The sequence below is a fragment of the Hippopotamus amphibius genome, chromosome 12, assembly GCF_030028045.1.
Source record: "Hippopotamus amphibius kiboko isolate mHipAmp2 chromosome 12, mHipAmp2.hap2, whole genome shotgun sequence".
NCBI lineage: Eukaryota > Metazoa > Chordata > Mammalia > Artiodactyla > Hippopotamidae > Hippopotamus > Hippopotamus amphibius.
In genome coordinates this window covers 92,889,207-92,908,583 of record NC_080197.1, presented here as the reverse complement: position 1 = coordinate 92,908,583, position 19,377 = coordinate 92,889,207, and positions in this window count along the sequence as shown.

The following is a 19,377-nucleotide window of genomic DNA, read 5'->3' as shown; positions in this document are numbered from 1 at the left end:
AAATGGTAGCTGATACAAAATTAACCCTCTCCTGTTCTTAAAAGTCTTGAGGTAGGAAAAGGGAAGTTTTCAGGGAAATGAGCAGGGAGAAATTCAAAGAAATTAACAGCTGTTTACATGTAAGAAAAGCCCAAGTAGGAAAAGATTTTAAGCAAGAGACAAGTCACCAATCACCCAATTTAATACCATCACTAGGCAAAGAGCTGTGATGTAAATGAATGCCCTTAGGTTTGAGCTTTGGTTCTACCTCATACGTTATCATCTTATGCAAGATTCTCACTTCTTTGAGAAAAAGTATCTTTGTCTATAAAGTGAGGATAACACCATATATTTAATAGAATATTCGCAAGATTAAATCCAATAAATTGTGCTAAAGTGCTATGTAAATGATACCTATTATTGAAAAACAGGAGTGAACATTTATTTTACAGTAGTTTTAAGCAGAAGAGGAAGCTACTTAGAGAAGTTCTCTTAGGCCCACAGGCAAACAGTGAGAGTGCAAGGATTCACCTAAAGCAATCCAGCTGGAAAGTATGTGATCCTAAAATACTTAGCAATACTGCCTCAGTCCCTGATTTCAGGGAATTTGCAGTCTAGTTGAGGGGAAAATATGTGCAATGTTAAATAAGAAGGCAAAAAAATTATCACAAAGGAACCCATGATCCATGTGAGATGAGTGTTAGAGATAGATACAGGGGTTTATGCTCAAACATTCTTAGAAGAACTTCTGAAAGAGAAAAGACTTGAGTCATGCTTATTAAGATGACTGGAATTGGCTAATCAAAATGAGGAATAAGAATAGAAGAATACAGCAAAATAATAAGGCTAAAAATACAAAGCATAGATATTCAGATTACTTATCCATCTATGTTAGAGAAAGAGCTAAAAAGTCAAAATGTAATAGAAATTTTAAATGCTGCATATGTCATTGAAAAAGAGAAAAATAGCTGCCAATAATCATTCAACTCCTGTATATAGAATATGTTTGATATAGACATACAGAATAATATGAAACAATTTGCTGTTTGCCATTTGAGGGATAGTTAAAATAAACAGCTATAGGATATAGTAACCAGAGACCAAAAAAAAAGAAAAAAAACAATAAAAGAAAATGTAAGCCAAAATAAACACAACTATAAACTTTCTAAAGAATGTATTTATTTAGACAAAATGTATTTGTTTAGGCAAAATAATACTATTAAGAAATAACCTTATTTTAAAATATTGCTTCCTGCTTTTAATGCTTATTTTAGATTTAAGGTTTAATAAAAATTATATTCAGTTTCATAAATGCTTGTTTTCATTGGCCTTGAAAGAAGTTAGAAAGAGAAAAATCGAATCTTAGGACTTTTTTTATACTATTGAAAAAAACTGATAAATCTTACCACAACATGGTCTTGCAAAATATAAAAACTGCACTGTATCATCTACTTATTTTGTGGGAATTTTCAAAACACTAAGTTGAAACTCAAAGTGGAAACACAAATATAAAATACATAAGAGAAACGGAAAGTGTGCTTAAATTACTTTAAGGTGCTTTAGGGAACATGGGTCTAGAACAATTCCTCTCTCTTCATCTCTCTTCATCCCTCTTCTTTGCCCTTTTGACTCCTACCAAAAGTGTCAACTGGGAATGCTGTCTGTTGTGCTAGAAATGTGAGAAATATTGTTCAAGTGGTCCCTGGACAACTTTGAGATAGGACCCTACCACATTATTACCAAAACATTTCTTCCATTAAAGCATTTCTTATGAAAATGCAAACAGTATCTGGCAGGAATAATACATTCCACTATTAAAACCGTGATGACCATTTCATCATCAGCTTAGTTGTCTATATTCCTAGTGGGACTTATATCCCTAGAGGATTTATTTGCGGGGATGGGAAGTTAGGAAAGGCCTTGCCATGATTCTATTTAGGATTCTTTAGCAACAAGCAACAGAAACCAAACCTGGCTAATTTAAGTCACAAGAAAACATAGTGATATGAGCAGCTTACCTGTCCTAAGGGAGAGCTGAAGAACAAGTTTGGAAAAAGTGGAACCAGACAACCCCAGAATGTCTTCCCAATTCCATGTGATCGCAACTGCTCAGGTATAAACAACCGTTTCTTCTATCTCTCATTACCTCAGTGAAGTGTAGGTGTCCCGGGAGAGCAATCGATTAGTCATAATGAAGTCACTTACCTTACTCTTGACACTACTGGGGAAGGTTAGAGGAAGTGTTTGGCAGGAATAGCCGATGAACTTCTTTGGTTTCGGTAGAAGCAAATCAAGCACTTGGATTTCCATCATGTCAACCCTGCACACAGCATAACATAGCTAATTTGAAAAGAGCAAATCAGATGCCATTAGGAAAGGGCAATGGAGTCTGGGCAGCCAAAAAAAAAATCAAATATCAAATGGCTACAACAGAAAGTCTTTACAGAGGGCTCTCGAGTGAAGCAACCCTGTACCTCAAGTGGTCTATAAAGAAATAGCTTCACATGCATATTCATTCAACACATAGCACATGTTATTAAAACAACTCATTAGTCACTGTTTGAACAGTGGCAAAATGACTGAAATTAAAATATACTTAACCAGAAACCAAAATATGATAAAAAAAATGGTATGATAAATGCAGACAACAGCACTAAAAAGAAATTTAATGGATAGCCCAAAAAGAAAAAAATACTAGTGGATAAGAACACAGACTCTGGAGCTAGCCTAGTTTTGTGACCTTGAAGGAGCTAGTAAATCTCAAATAATTCACGTAACTTTGTATGCCATAAATGATTTTGATCCCACAGACAAGCCAAAATTCTGGTGGCGTACGTAACATGTACAAATTGCCACATAAACTTGGGGTGCACATGAGGTCACTTCTTTATTTTTCCTGTGAATTGCTTAAGCCCACACCTGCCTTTTTAGTAGTAAGTTCAGCATCTCTGGTTGGGCTTCCCATTTCCCCTGAATTCTCCAAAATCCCTGGCTTTACCCAGCAGAAAAGAGGTTCCCCTCTGAAGCAGTGTGAGAGCTGGTTCTGCCATTGTTTCTTTTTGCTACATATGTTCCGGTTGAAAGCTAGTGCAATAGGCTGTCAGACAGCGTGTGTCCACGTGACACACACCCCCGTTCTGGCAGCCTCGGGTCGTGAAGAGAGGATGCGCTTACTCACCCAGGGAAAAGCCCCCTAAGGTTGCCCGGCACTTGGTTGCCAAGGTCACAAAGGGCTGTTTCCATTCTTTATCGCATTAAAGACTAAAGACCCAGAATCTCTGTCCTTTTTCTTTCCCTTAAGATCTGGAGGCATTTTGCTTTTAAATTCTACAAACTCAAAAACTCTGAATACATCCTTTTCCTCCTGACAAGAAGTCTTCTCAAAAATTATTCTAAGGAATGATATACTCAGGTCTCCTGGGCATTACCACTCCGCTCCCTGGACCCCACACCTCACCCTACTCCTCCACACAGAGTTCTGAAGGAGACCAGTGTCAGTGTCTCCAAAGTAATTCACCGTCCTAAGGGAAACTCCCCAGCTGATTGTAAGATAATCACTTTCAACTCCTCTACTGGGTCCAAGTTTTCTTTGAAACCAGGTTTAAGCACAATTTGCTTACTTTATACTTGCTAAGAAATGTTCATCTGTGAGTACCCATGCTAAGTAAGTAGTATAAATTCCTATTAGCTTCTCAACACATGCAGAATAGAATCCACAGCCTATAGGGCCCTGTAGGAGCTGGCTCAATGGTCCTGAATTTTACCTCATACCACATAACCCATTGCCCGAATAACACCAGCCTTTTTTTCCCCTTGAATATGCCAACCTCACATCCTGCTCATTGCCTTGGGCTTGGCGCTCCCTTTGATGGCTTTCCCATCCTCTTCAAATGTCTGATCTAACTCTTCACTCTTCTTAATTTCAGTGTCACCACCTCAGAGACTCCTTCCGTGAATTCCCCACCTTCATTCTCTAATTGCATCACACGATTCATTTCCTCTGTAACACTACTATTAAAATTTACTTTCTTACTTCTTTATTGTTTGCTACCTCCTACTAGAAGGGTCCTTCTTTGTCTTAGTCATTGCTATTTCTAGCTCCTAGAAAAGTTCCTGAAACATAGTAGGCATTCAATAAATATTTTTTAAATAAAATGAGCTAACCTAAACAAAGCATAACTTTTTAATATCTGTTTCTTTATATCTATGCTTTGAGAATCAAATAAGAAAAGAGCTTAGGAGAGCTCTCTGATACAGTACTATTACAAATATGTAATTATAGTTATACAGAAAATATTAGAAACAGAGAATGAATAAGTTCTCAAGCCATTACTGACCATGCTGTGAGCTCCTCGAGGGCAAGAATTATATCTGTTCCTGGTATCACTGTGTATTCCATACTTGGCCATAGTGTCTGCCATGTAAATAAATATTTGTTGAGCGAACAGATGAATCAATGAGTGGGCACAGCATCTCTCTACTTCCAGAAAGACTTGCATCTAGAAGGAATAAATTTAGCTGTAGTCCTTCAGAAGGAATTATACCAATATTGTTATGTTCATTGATTCATTCCTTCATAAGAATTATTGAGTACCTACTATGTGCCAGACATTGTGCAAGATGTGGAGGATACAATGATAAAACAAGTAAACCAACCATTCAACAAAAAAGTAATGTTCCTGCCTTCATGGATCTCATTGTATGGTGAGGGAGACATGAATCAAGTAATCACAGAAATAAATTTATAAAGTTTCAACTGAGATAAATGCTAGGAATGGATTTAAATTACTTTGGAAGTTATTATCCATAACTATTTAAAACAGATGTTATAAAGTTTCTCAGACAGAATATATATTTTGGTTATTAAAGAAAATAACTTTTTGAAGAGAGAGCTAGATCCAAGAATATGTGAAATAAATTAATATTTTTGGCTCATCCACATAGGTTTACTAAGTTAAATTAACTGCAGAATGATTCACATGTTCAAATATTTGTTTTCAGCAGAAATTTCCTCTAACTCTCCTTATCCTTGTTTGTCAGTTGCCTTTAAAGTCACCTGTACCTGAAAAGTCTCTTGAAGCTGTCAAAATGAATATTTCCTCCTCTTAATGTGTTTTGGCTTGAATTCCTCCTAATTTGATATTAAAATCATGACTTCTGCCCTCTGTTTGCATTCGCCTTTGTTCACAACTTTATATTCGACCATTAAATATATTTGTTTCAGGTGAACTTGTTGCATATAGCATAAAGGCATAAAGAGTGATTTCTTTCTGAAAAAAAACTTTTCTGGAATTAAACCAATATAAATGTATTGATATGACATATTTCAGTTCTCATTTCTATTCCAGATTATTTTTTTTAAGAACTTTTATTGAGATACAGTTAACAGACAATAAACAGCATATATTTAGAGTGTACAATTTGGTATCCCAATCTCCCAATTCATCCCCCCCCAACCCTCCCCACTTTCCCCACTTGGTGTCCACGTGTTTGTTCTCTACATCTGTGTCTCTATTTCTGCCTTGCATTTCCTCTTTCATAGCTGTTAGCATTTGCCTTATGTATTGAGGGGCTCCTATACTGGGTGCATATATATTTATAATGGTTATCTCCTCTTCTTGGATGGATCCCTTGATCTTTATGTAATATCCTTTCTTGTCTCTTGTAACATTTTTTATTTTAAAGTCTATTTTATCTGATATGAGTATTGCTACTCCAGCTTTCTTTTGATTTCCATTTGCATGGAATATCTTTTTCCATCCCCTCACTTTCAGTCTGTATGTGTCCCTAGCTCTGAAGTGGGTCTCTTGTAGACAGCATATATATGGGTATTGTTTTTGTATCCATTCAGCCAGTCTATGTCTTTTGGTTGGTGCATTTAGTCCATTTATATTCAAGGTAATTATTGATATGTATGTTCCTATTACCATTTTCTTAATAGTTTTGTTGCTGTTTCTGTAGGTCCTTTTCTTCTCTTATGTTTCCCACTTAGAGATGTTCCTTTAGCATTTGTTGTAGGGCTGGTTTGGTGGTGCTGAATTCTCTCAGCTGTTGCTTGTCTGTAAAGCTTTTGACTTCGTCGAATCTGAATGAGATCCTTGCTGGGTAGAGTATTCTTGGTTGTAATTTCTTCCCTTTCATCATTTGAAATATATCATGCCACTCCCTTCCGGCTTGCAGAGCTTCTGCTTGAGAAATCAGCTGTTAACCTGATGGGAGTTACCTTGTATGTGATTTGTTGTTTTTCCTCTGTTGCTTTTAACAACGTTTCTCTGTCTTTAATTTTTGTCAGCTTGACTACTATATGTCTTGGTGTGTTTCTCCTTGGGTTTATCCTGCCTGGGACTCTTTGTGCTTCCTCGACTTGGGTAGCTATTTCCTTTCCCATGTTAGGGAAGTTATCAACTATAATCTCTTCCAATATTTTCTCGGGTCCTTTCTCTCTCTCTTCTCCTTCTGGGACCCATATAATGCAAATGTTGGTGCGTTTAACATTGTCCCAGAGGTCTTTTAGGCTGTCTTCAGTTCTTTTCATTCTTTTTTCCTTATTCTTTTCTGCATCAGTGATTTTCACCCTTCTGTCTTCCAGGTCACTTATTCGCCCTTCTGCCTCAGTTAATCTGCTATTGGTTCCTTCTAGTGTATTTTTCATTTCAGTTATTGTGTTGCATATCTCTGTTAGTTTGCTCTTTAATTCTTCTAGGTCTTTGGTAAACTTTTCGATATTTGCATCCAGTCTTTTTTCAAAGTCCTGGATCATCTTCACCATCATTATTCTGAATTCTTTTTCTGGAAGGGTTGTTTAGTTGTTTTTCTGGGGTTTTATCCTGTCCCTTCATCTGGTACAAAGTCCTCTGCTTTTTCATTTTCTTTATCTTTCTGTGGCTGTGGTTTTCAGTTCCACAAGATGAAATACTGCTGATGCTGCTTGATATTGCTGTCTCCAGATTATTTTTTAATTGAAAGTTTGTGTCCAAAGCCAAGATGGAGTTAGACATACAAGAGATTGCTAAGGATAATTCCTGTGAAAGCTAAAGGCAAGAGGAAGCAGTAGCAGGATGGAAAAGCATTTGGACCATGGTACAGGTGGAAACTTGAGAAGAGAGGAGAAAGCAAGGACAGCTGGCTAGGAAGAACCTCAGATTAGTGCAGCTCTGCAAACATTATGGCCTGTCTGGAGCAGGTGCTCTAGAGCAAAGACTGTGCATTGAGGGGGTCTCTCCTTGGGCAGAAAGGCCAGGCTCTGCTATCCATGTCATGCCAAGCCACTGGCTGGAGTTGCAGAGAAAACACGTCAGCTCCAGTGCTGCAGCACATTCTGAAGATGCTACAGCTGGAGGCTATAGGCTAACTGCATGCCACAAGGCAGGGTCATTTTTGAAGGAATATCTGAGTGGAAGAGCTCCATGGCTGCCACAGACGTGTGATAACTTTAAGTATAATCTACATACAGTGAAATCTACAGGTCTTAAGTGTACACAGTCTAACAAGTTTTAACGAATTTGTAAATCCATTTACCCCATCCCAAACAAGATGTTGAATATTTCCTTCCTACAAAAATCTTCCCTTGGGCCCTTAGATCCAACCCCCACCCCCAACCCTGCCCCTTGCTTCTGTCCCTGCTGCATATACATACATACTGAAGCAACAACTGTTCTGATTTTTGTTACCACGGTTTATTTTGCCTTCTTTGAACTTCATATAAATGGAATCACAGCACATGTTCTCTTTTGTTCCTGGCTTCCCTCATGCAGTACAATATTTTTTATATTCATACATGCAGTTGCATGTATCTTAAAATTTTTCTTTTGTCTGAATACCTCACGATTACTTTATCCATTTTCCTTTTAAAGACGTTTGGGTTGTTTCCAATTGCTGACGATTATAGATAAAAAAGTCAGTGTACATTTTTGTACATTTTGTACGTTTTTATAGATTCATGTTTTCATTAATCTTTGATAAATACTTAGGAATGGGATTGCTGAGTCATATGATAGAGTATGTTTAAATATATGAAAATTGCCAAATAGTTTTGCAAGTCATTTGTACCATTTTTCACACAGTTGGCTGCATTTTGATTGTTATTTAATTAGATATACACACCAATTTGGGGTGAATTGACATCTTAACAAAATTGAATCTTCCAGTCAATGAACATTATAATTGTCTCCAATTTCTTAGGGTTTTTTTTTTTCCCTTCTCTCAGAAATGTATTGTTGTTAATGGTATAGAGGACATGTAAGGCTTTGTTAAATATATTCCTAAATATTTCATGTTTTTATGTTATTCTAAATAGTATTGTTTTTAAAATACCATTGTTCAATTATTCATCCCTATTATATAGAAATAAAGTTGACTTTTGTATATTGACTTTGTAGTTTGTGAACTGGCTAAAATCAGGTATTAGTTTCAGCTGTTTGTTTTGTTCTCATAGATTCCTTTGTATTTTCTATGTATAAAATTATATTGTCTTCCAAAGATTAAAATTTTAATTTTTTCCTTTCCAAACTTTATGCATTTAATTTCTTTTCCTTGCTTTATTTCACTGGCTAGAACCTCTAATATAACAGAAGTGATGCGTGCAGACATCATTGCCTTTTTTCTGATCTTAGGAGAAGTTTAAGTTTCACTATTAAGTTTACTCTTCATTATTGATCACATTTTCTTGCTTCATTGAATGTCTTATTTTTTAAAATTTCTTTCCCAACGTTAAGTATAAAGGATCAGTATTATTTTAATTATTTCAAACAGTACAAGTGTCGTCCTAATTTGGCTGTTGGAAAGAAAGGTTGTGTATTCTGATTCTTTCTAGGAGTTGAGCTGCTCCGCAGCTGGCCCACAGTTTTGGTTAGGGTAGGTTTACCTACCCTCAGATATGGAAGCTAATATGGTACTCTGCTAACTATGAAGAATTCATCTCACCCCAGCACTCAGTCCATCATGCCTTCCTTGCATTGAAGACTCTTTTATAATTCCATAGAAAAGTATTATTTTTATTCTGTCCCAGATTTTCTTGTTACCACAAACACAAAGGTCTTTTATATACTTTTACACCCTAACCATTAATATTTTGTGATTCCTTTTGGGTGTGTGTATGTATGTTTAAATCTTCAAATATTTAGGAGAGTTCAATTTCGTTCTCCTTATCTTCTTTGTCCCTTGTATTCTTCTCATTGCCTACTTTTTTGTGCTTGCTTCAATTTCATCTTCATTTCTCTGATGGTTTTGTTTTTGTCTTCTACACCTTCCTTGAAAATCTTCTCTCAGGTTTCCTCTCCTCCTCCGTTTATCTTGTCTTATATTTCCTATGTTCTTTTCTTTCTTCTTCCATTTCTTTTTCATCTTCTTCCACAGAAGTGATTGCTTTACCAAAAAATAAAAGTGTGTGTCACAATTTTTATCTTATTTAAGGTCTCCTTTTTGCAAGCTGTTGGTAAATTTTGCTGCTCTTTTCCACGTGTTTTTTTTCCTACATGTTTATCTTTGAGTTGAGACTGTGCCAGTTTCCTCTGTTACTCATTATTGAACGACTTGAATTTTCCTGGGCCAGCTATTTGCAAGAGGTTCTTGGTTAGGCAGGAGAGGCCAGGATAATCTTCCATGATTTATAACTCAAAGATTCTCTCTTCTGCTTTATACAAATGCATCATTACTTGAGATGCTTTGTTTAGCCTCAAACCAGGCTTGGCATTGTTTTTGCCGCCAGCCTCACCTACCAAATTTTCTCTTTAGGGTACACCCGTCATATTTAGAAAAAGCATTTCTTGCTGCTTTTGAGATGTGCAGTTATTGAACCCTCATGCCACTTTTTTTTTCCATTTCCTACCATGCAACTTTCTTTCAGGTCTCAGCTCTTATATGCACTTTAAGTTTGCTTATCATATTGTTTGCTGGTTTAAAAAAAAAATGTTTTCCTTATTGCTTTTATATGATTTCCATTCAGGAAAAGGGGCAAAAAGCCCACTTGCACAACCACATTCATATCACAAGTCACCTGAAGGTGTTTTGGCAGAGACTTAAGTTTTAACTCACAGCTTATATGACTTATTGTCTCTTGGATGACATTAAACCCAATTATAAAAACACTAACCAAGGATTTGAATGTTAAGCTCTCTAATTTGTCTTATTAAACACATGTGGAATATTTCCTAATAGATCCTACTAGGAGAAATTCTATTGCACTGTAATTACGAGAGCAATTAAGCTGATTGTCAAAATACTTTACTTGATTTGTCACCTAGAAAGTGACTGCATGGTAAAAATAAGCATTCTAACACTCCAGAAACAGGCAGAGAAAATTATAAGATAGCCCCGTTTTCCTTAGAGCATTTAAAAATGGAGGAGAATACCTAGCAGAGTTAGATGAGTGAGAAGGGGGTTATAAGTACAAGGATATATTTCACCGTGAAATTAGAGTAGGCATTGAAGTTGAAGCTTGGCTCCTTGTGAGTTTTCTTCTGGGAACACTAAGAAACCATCAGTACAAAAGTCACAGAAGTATCTTATGAAGCCAACCACTTATGACTTTTCGTGGCTATGGAACTGATCAAGTCAGTTGGCAAATGTAGACTGAGAGCATGGGGCATGAACCAAAAAGAAAGAAAAGGAGAAACACACAAGGAAATAAATATGAGTAGTCGTATTTATTATACACGTATTTTCTAATATTTTTTGTTTTTAATACAGCCTTACAAAGGCAGAATACAGAATGACCATACTCTCCTCCACTCCATCTGGCTCTAGATAATGTAGTGTTCCCCAGCCTCTTCCCTCACATGTAGAAAATATTTGTATCACACTAACATAGGCTGGAAATAATTTAGGGGTATGAGTTAGTGAAAAAAAATTACCTTTATATAATTATGATAAGAAAAATAAGAAAATTTCTTTTTAATAAGAAATTTGAGCTTTCTTCTCTGATCATAATATTTTAATCACGGATTTTGTGTGTGAAACAGCCACATCCACACATTTCCTGGTTAAAATTTATGATTAAGAGAGTAAGGGTTTATGACAATGCCTAGAAAACAGGAAATACTATATATATGTAACTGCATAAAATTTTGTGGGAAAAATTTTAAATCTTGTTTTACACTCATTCAAAGTGTGTAACACTTGAAATTATGTTTGAAGACACTCGCTCTTCCTATTCTTGAAAAATTCAATGTTAAAAATTTTCATAACAATGGAAATGATTCTTGTATTTAATCAAATGTCTCTTATCAAGTGTATCAAACTAATCATGAAACTCTAATTTCTAGAGACCACATTGTCAGAGCAATCATCCTGCACCTAGTTTGGATGTTATAACTGCTTTTATTCTTTCAGTGATTATTATAGATATTATACCACAGCATTCCAATTTATCAAAGATTAAAATTAATCAACATATTTATCCTTTTTTACAGATAATGCAACCTTAGATCATTAATCTCTTTTAGTTCTCTCCCAGGTGCTGTGTTTTAATTTATCATCCTTTCGTAACCCACAGATATTGTGGATATTATCACTTTATCTAGTCAATGTTTGTTTATATTTAATCACATATTTACCACTTTTATTGTTCATCATTCATTCCTCCACCTTAGGCTTTTGATTTGGGGTCCTCTGCCTTCTGCCTGAAGCTTGTTTTTGTTTTAATTTCTTCTGGTGAATGTCAGTACTTAGTTGCAAACTTCCTCAGTTACTTCAATATATTCCATCATTGCTCTGGACAGTGATATTTCTATCACACTCAGAGAATAAGCTTTACCCAGCTGCTTCTAAGACTTTTCTTTCTATCACTGATGTGCTGCATATTCACTGTGTCGTCTCTCAATCTGGCTTTATTTTTATTTACACTACTGGGGATTCACTGGACTTCTTAAATCTGTATTTTAGTGTCTTATTAGTTCCAGAAAATTCTCAGCCACTATCTGTTCCAACTGTTGTCTTTACCTTATTGTTTCTCCTTTCCTTCAGATTCCAATTAGATGTGTTTTGAATTTTCTCACTCTATCCTCCATGTCTCATCTCTTTATTTTTTTTTAAATCTCATTGCTCCATTCTGGATTTCTTGGGTCCCAATTTACTAATTTGCTTTCAATTTTGTGTAATGTTATTAAACTCATGAGTTTTAAGTTTTGGTTATTACATTTTCACTTCCAGAAAATCTGTTGGTTCTTTTTCAAATACACTAGATTGTATTTTAGCTTCTTGTTTCCTATATATTTTCAAGCTTATCTCTTACTTCTTTAAAAATAGTTAACATGAAGTACATGTCTAGAATTCTGAAGTCTTGCAGGTCTATTTATACTGTCTTTTGTTTCTGCTGACGCTTTGCTGTTTTGTTTGTTTTTTGTTTTTGTTTTTGTTTTCTGTGCTGCTTACTGTCTTTCAACTCATGGGAAACCTGGGATGAAGACAACCTCCTCAAGAGAATAGCTGTGTTGGCTTCTGTGACATGACTGGAGTCACTACCACTTAATTACAAACCAAGTTGATGGCTTACGAGTATCTGGATTCTCTAAGAAAAAGCATCTGGATTTCAGCTCTGGCTCCATGTTTTACGCTTCTTGAGTTTCTTAACTGCACTCTATCTCTGTGTCCTTATCTATAAAATAAAAATAATAGTACTTATCCCATAGCTAAGTGCTTATTGGTAAGATGTAAAATGCTAAGCACATAGTGCTCAATGATTAACAGCCACTATCATTATGTCACTTAAAGTGAGTCTTCTCCCAAGTTGCCTTAATGTCATAAAGTACTAGAAATATACAGGTAAATTCAGAGATGGGCAGAAATTAAATAATCACGAGTGAATCAAAGTGAACTGAGACATTCTGCATTAGGAATCAGCAGAACAAAGCAGTTATCACCATGGGCCTTGTAAACAAAAGGAGCTAGGGTAGGCTCTTTTTGCAATCTAGGGTAAGCTACTTAACCTCTTCAAGCTGTAGAAACTTCATTTGTGACGTGGGAATGGTTACATTCCCTGAGAGCTTGTTCTGAGTTAAGTGAAATTCTACAATGCATTTGATATTTAAATCAAAAGCAGACATTTTATAGGTAGTGATGACAAAGATAAAATGATTAAAATTATTTTGGCAAGTCATGTAAAAGTGGAAAGGCATTATAATGAGTTCCAAATCTAATACTCTAAATTTTCTGTGAGGGTAAAAGACTACTTTAGAACTTTTCTGAGATATGTATATTTACCAAGTAACTTTACTAAGGTGTGTTTGTGGGTATTCATTCAGCATTTTTAAGCCTACTACATGTCAGGCATCGATGGGTAGCTGAGATATAAAGATGAATGCCCTTGGGACTTCCCTGGTGGCACAGTGGTTGGCAATCTGCCTGCCAATGCAGAGTACATGGGTTCGATCCCTGGTCTGGGAACTCACATGCTATGGAGCAACTAAGCCCGTGCTCCACAACTACTGAGCCTGTGCTCTAGAACCCATGAGCCACAATTACTGAGGCCATGTGCTGCAACTACTGAACCTGGCGTATCTAGAGCCCATGTTCCGCAACAAGAGAAGCGACCACAGTGAGAAGCCCGCACACCACAATGAAGAGTAGCCCCTGCTCACCGCAACTAGAGAAAGCCCGTGTGCAGCAACAAAGTCCCAATGCAGCCAAAAATAAAAAATAAAAAAGTTTCTTTAAAAAAATCACTATGAACATTTGTTTAAAAAAAAACAAAAAGATGAATGCCCTGGAACAGTTAGTAGTAGATGAGCCAGATTTCAATCAAATAAATATAATGTGATATCAACAGTAAGAGTGCTATGAGAACACAGATTTCACAGACAAGACATTTATTTAACTTAAGCAGAGAGGACTTTCTGCCAAGCAGAAGGAGAAGTTGAGGTGCAAAACATGAGAAAACTTGCTATATTTGGGAAGGAGCAAACAGAACTTAACCAAAAGGTATGTTTTACAGAGTAAGAGGCAAATGACATTTGAAAGATAACCTGCAGCCATGCTGTAGAGGTCTGCATGTGCTGTGTTTAGGAATCCAGACTTTCGTTCCATAGACACTGGGAAACCACTGAAATGTTATATGGTCTCAACACAATGACGGGATCAGATTTCTACTTTTGGGGGTGGGGGTGGGTAACTGACATTAGTATACAAAGATAAACCAGTTAGAGTGAAGAATGGGGGCAGTCAGGTAGAAAATTACCACAACAATCAAAATGAGAGAGAATATGTACATTAAAGACACAATCATCAAATGCTTCACTATGAAATTAAAGTGTTCTCTTTCAATGCCTTGGAAGAATGTTCTTTGAATTCAGAATAACTGCTTCCCAGTTTTTCTACTGGTTCCTAAATGTGAAAAGTGCCTTGTTATTATTTACATACCATAAAATCTATTAGATTTCCCTTAAGATATTTTATGGAAAAATTAGTTTCCTTTTGAAAATCATATGCAAAAACATCCCACCACATTTTATTATAACCTAAGGAAACTATAAAGTTTATTTATAGAAAAAGTCTTCATCTTCCCTTTTCAGAAAAGAACACTAGTCCTTTGTGACCAGGGTGCGGGTGGAAACAGTAATCAGCTAAGATTAAAACCCTATTGTAGTAAAAAATTCAGAATCCTGACATAACCAGTCTAAGAAAATGCCAGTAAGGCTTATCAGAAAAGGGTGACGAGGAATCAAAGCATAAAGAATTGAGTCCCTGACCCTCTCTGCTCTCCATCCAACTTGCTGCTCAAACACCCTCAGCGAAGGAGTGACCAGCTCCTTGTTCTCTTCCCTTTAAAAACCACCAAACAGCTCCTGTTTTGACTCCATGGTTAAATTTCCTCTCTGTAACAGAAAATATTGGTAACTGAGTTGGGTATTTAGTAAGGAAACTGATACAGAAAAGACAATTTAATATTTCTTAGGTTTTACCATATTTTCCAATGTCTAAATATAAATAATTTCATGGGTATTGTGACTTCTCTCCATGAGTAAAATTTTCCTTTAATAAGACAAGGTCTGTGTACATAGGCAGAGTAAATTAGCTCCTGCCTCCCAGTTGCTGAGAAAATGAATTGCTTAAGAAGATTAAAGTCCCTTTCTTTACTTAAAGGTATTCCTGACAACCTACACTGAAATTACACAAGATTAACTCTGTTAACACCATTTCCCATTCTTTAAACTATAGCTTTCTTGAAAGCAGCATTTAGACTGAGTAGTTCAAAACATATTTCAACAGGAGATCTCAAAATGCTTAGAAATGCTAACATAGGTATCATTTAAAGATTCAGAATGAGGTGCTGAGAGGTCAAGAAACCTATTATTGGTCATACAGTGAGCCTTATGTGAAACGCAAACACTGCTTGTTTTTCTCTTCGCCACCTAGTGGTCTGTATACTCTTTTTTGCAGAAGGCATTTCAAATCAAATGATATCTTCAAGGATATAACACAGTTAATCCCGCAAAGTCAGGGGTGTTATCTATTTGTCTTTCCCCATAGCATCTTACAGAGTGCCTTTAACTTAGGGGCATTCAAATGTCTGTGGATTATTATGCCATATATTTGGCATTGCTTTCTGGCCTATCAAAATATGTAAAGCAGAAGGGCTTAGAAAAAATAGATTAAAACAGTTACCATAAGATATCAAGTTATTTCTAAGAATCTTTCTGAACCTGAAAGCAATATCCATAGCACAGGTATTAGACTTTATTTATACTAACCGCCATTAGTCCTGTTAAAATGTACAATGCATACAGTTCTGTCTCTGGCCATATGCTGGCATGAGCCACCAGAACCTGACCCTCTCGGAACCTTCAGTATGCATCAGGTATTCTTCAATTAATGGCAAAATTAATATACAAACATATTCTTATTTAAATGCCCAAACATTTCAGAAGTAAAGAAAAAAACGAGTAGTCCTATTTCCCTTACTCCTTGTATTTCCCTCCAACCTCTTCTCCTATCCTGACATTAACTCAAGAAAATTCTGTATTGTTATACAAAGCTTCATCTCTTCTTGGTCTCTTCAGGGGAGTTCCCAGGTGGAAAATACTGAGGAATACTGACCTAGATAGTTCTTAAAGATCTAAATTTGAATTAACTGCTGAATTCCCAGATTTAGAAATACATAGTTTCTTCCACTTACAAAAAAACAAAATCTAAAAGTGTGTTGAATTATAATTACTTTATGCTAAGACAGAATCAGGTCAGATCTCAAGGGAAATTTATTAACCATTCAACTGTAAAACTTTCATCAGAAAGCACAGTAATGTAGTATTAACTATAATAACACTAGATGACATTTATTGAGAATTCACTAGGTACTGGACACTGTTCTTAGTGTTTCATGAGATCTTCTAAAAGTAAACCCCTACTAGTGAAATTTTATCATGGGGCATATGATCATTAGTACCTGTGTTCACAATATCTTGAATTTGTGTATTTTTCATTACGAGGGTGAGTCAAGCTACCCGCAACGCTGGCTGTAGAATTTATGTTAACTAACTTTTAGAAAAGGCAAATACATCATTTTCCGACATAATCTCCTTGCTTTTCATACACTTTGTCCATCGATTAACAAGCTTTCCTATTCCCTCATTAAAAAATGTTTTGGTTGAGCTGCGACCCATGAGTGCACTGCTGTCTTTTTCCTCATCAGAAGTAAATTTTCGTCCTCGTAAGGCTGCTTTCAGGGGACCAAACAGGTGAAAGTCCGATGGAGCAAGATCAAGACTATAGGAAGGATTTTTTTTTTTTAATTTTTAAAAATTATTTATTTATGTATTGGCCGTGTTGGGTCTTTGTTGCTGCGCGTGGGCTTTCTATAGCTGCGGAAAGCAGGGGCTGCTCTTCATTGCAGTGTGCAGGCTTCTCCTTATGGTGACTTCTCTTGGTGCAGAGCATGGGCTCTAGGCATGCAGGCTTTAGTAGCTGCGGTGTGTGGGCTCAGTAGTTGTGGCTCTAGGGCTCTAGAGCACAGGCTCAGCGGTTGTGGCACACAGGCTTAGTTGCTCTGCAGCATGTGGGATCTTCCTGGCCCAGGGCTCGAACCCGTGTCCCCTGCACTGACAAGCGGATTCTTAACCACTGCACCACCAGGAAAGCCCAGGAAGGAAGGATGCTTTAACACCTCAGAACGAAGTTTTTGCAGAGTGTCGAAAGTGTGGGTGGAAGTGTGTGGACATGCACACCCTCAGACCACACAAAATGAATCACTGCATGCTGCCCTTCTTTCATGCAAATCACAAGTGGGGCATCCATTTTTGCTGGCACCCCAGTTACAAATGAACTGATGTAACACATTCACACCTGCACAGCAGTGACTGGGGAGACTGTAGCCTTGAACAGAAAGCTCTGATAAAATACTACAGCCAACAGAAGTTTTAATATAACTGGAGTGTGGATAATTTTTGACTCACCCTCGTATTTTGTTTGATAAAATACCATCCTGGACTGAAAAATGATTAATAACATTACTTCACACCTGAGATCACAACAGAGAAATTCAGTGGGTTACTAAAGGTACACACTAGTGCAGCAGTGTGTACCTTTACTCTCTGAGTTCAGGTACTCTCACCATTTCTCAAACTTCAATCATTCATGTACTGCTGTCATAATTACTGTTGCAGCTGTACTAGCAGTTCCTTATTACCTTTACATTGAGTCCCTCTTTCCAAAATTAAATTTGTTTTTGAAAGGAACATCACATAAGTGGAAAACCAAGATTATTTGCCACAAAAAAAGGTAACTAGAAAAATAAACTCAACAAAACAAAGCAGTATTATGAAATTCTAGTTAGATATTGTTGCTTGCTGGTATTCCTGAGCCTCAGACCTGCACTGTCTCTGTTAAAAAGTTAAATCCAGCAAGCGATATGTGTAAACGCGTATCAGTGAGCCTTCTCCTGGTCTTAAACAGAATGGTTGATTGAAAGAGTACTGGGAAAAAAAAACAATTCTCTCACTGTACTTTTCAATATCTAGTATTGTACCAGGTATCATCTAAAGCAAACTTTTATGACCTATAATGATGTTGCCTATCACTGAGATACAAGTCCCAAAATGTCCTGGAAAATATCCCAAAATGACTTGAAAATTTCCTAAAGGATCTCCTTTACTTTTATTTCGGTCTCACAATCTCAGAAGGACTTCTGTTCCTCTCAAGACATGCTCCAATATGCCTATTAATCAATAACAAAAATATCAAGTTGGTAGAAACTGAAATTATTTACCAAAAAACTTGTTTTCAGAAGGCAAGTATTAGGTAGATGAAAGCAGTACTGATCTAGGAAGCATAATCAAGTTTAACCAAATACTATCTTGTTTGACCTTGAGTAGGTCAGTAAACCACTCAGATATTTTCTCATCTGCAAAAAACAGGGAAAACACTACCCACCTACAGGGTGGGTACATGGATGACAACGAAAAGGGTGAAAGCACAACAGACACTCAGCAAATTCTGCCTGGATCAAAGTTGCATGTGACTTCAGTTTATTACAACTTACAAAACTCCAAGTGTTTTTATCTTAATAAAAAGACCTCAATTTATTTTACCTTGGTAATCCTGAGGCATTATTATTGCTCAGTTTCAAATGCAATGTTGAAAATTAAAGCTAATCCAAGGATTCTTCTTCTGAAAGCCTGAAATGCTCCAGAAAAACTGCAAAAACCTAGGTGACTGCTCATCATTTGGTCCAAAGCCTACTCAAATCCTTACTGAAAAAAAAAATTAACATGGCAAATATTAGTATATAAAATAATTTTCCACATGAACAGTATCTGAATACATTTTATGGTGACCTGAAATAAGTTTAGTGATCCCTTCTTTACATAGGGCCAAAGTACTAAGTAAATAAATTAGAAAGATACCTAAAATTATGGTGCCATCTACAGGCAAAGAATATACTATCAATGACGGCACATTTTTAATGATTTCGTATTTTCTACTTGCTAATGTTGAAAAGAAAACTGGGATTTAATTACCTAGTAATTCACTTTCTGATTACATTTATAGGATATAACATATCATATAAAATAAAGTTAAAACCATTTCTAAATTTTTGTACTACTTAATATAGCATCATTTCATTTCAATAAACATTAAGGCAATAAAGGTAATTTTTAAAATCCATGGTATGACAATCTACAATTTTTGTGTCCTGAATTTTTTATTCAAGTATATAAAGACAAAAAATGAACGTTCTAGTGGTAAAAAAACATTCTATGATCTTAACAGAATGGCATTTTCATTTTTTTCTGTTCCCTTCCAAACTTGCATTTGTTGACATTTATTTAACAATAACTAAATGCAAGGCACTTTTCTAAGCTGCTTTACATAGATTAACTCAGCAAATCATCACAATAATCCTAAGAGGTAGGTTTATTACCATCCCTGTTTTATAGATGTTGAAACTGAAACACACAAAGCCTAAATAAC